Source organism: Nematolebias whitei, chromosome 10 (assembly GCF_014905685.2).
Source record: "Nematolebias whitei isolate Nwh7 chromosome 10, NemWhi1, whole genome shotgun sequence".
NCBI classification, from domain to species: Eukaryota; Metazoa; Chordata; class Actinopteri; order Cyprinodontiformes; family Rivulidae; genus Nematolebias; species Nematolebias whitei.
The window spans coordinates 32,800,095-32,800,561 of record NC_056507.1 but is presented as its reverse complement, the minus strand read 5'-3'; positions in this window follow the sequence as shown (position 1 = coordinate 32,800,561).

Sequence of the window (467 nt, the reverse complement as noted above, 5' to 3'; positions counted from 1 at the left end):
AGCCTGGGAGGCTGCAGGAGACGGCATGGGAGCCTGGGAGGCTGCAGCAGGAGACGGCATGGGAGCCTGGGAGGATGCAGCAGGAGACGGCATGGGAACCTGGGAGGATGCAGCAGAAGACGAGGGAACCTTCAAGGTTGCAACAGGAGACGAGGGGACCTTCAAGGTTGCAGCAGGAGACGAGGGGATCTTCAAGGTTGCAGCAGGAGACGAGGGAACCTGGGAGGATGCAGCAGGAGACGAGGGAACCTTGGAAACTGCAGCATGAGACGAGGGAACTTGGAAACTGCAGCAGGAGACGAGGGAACCTTGGAAACTGCAGCAGGAGACGAGGGGACCTTGGAAACTGCAGCAGGAGACGAAGGAACCTGGGAGACTGCAGCAGGAGACGAGGGAACCTGGGAGACTGCAGCAGGAGATGAGGGAACCTGGGAGACTGCAGCAGGAGACGAGGGAACCTGGGAGAC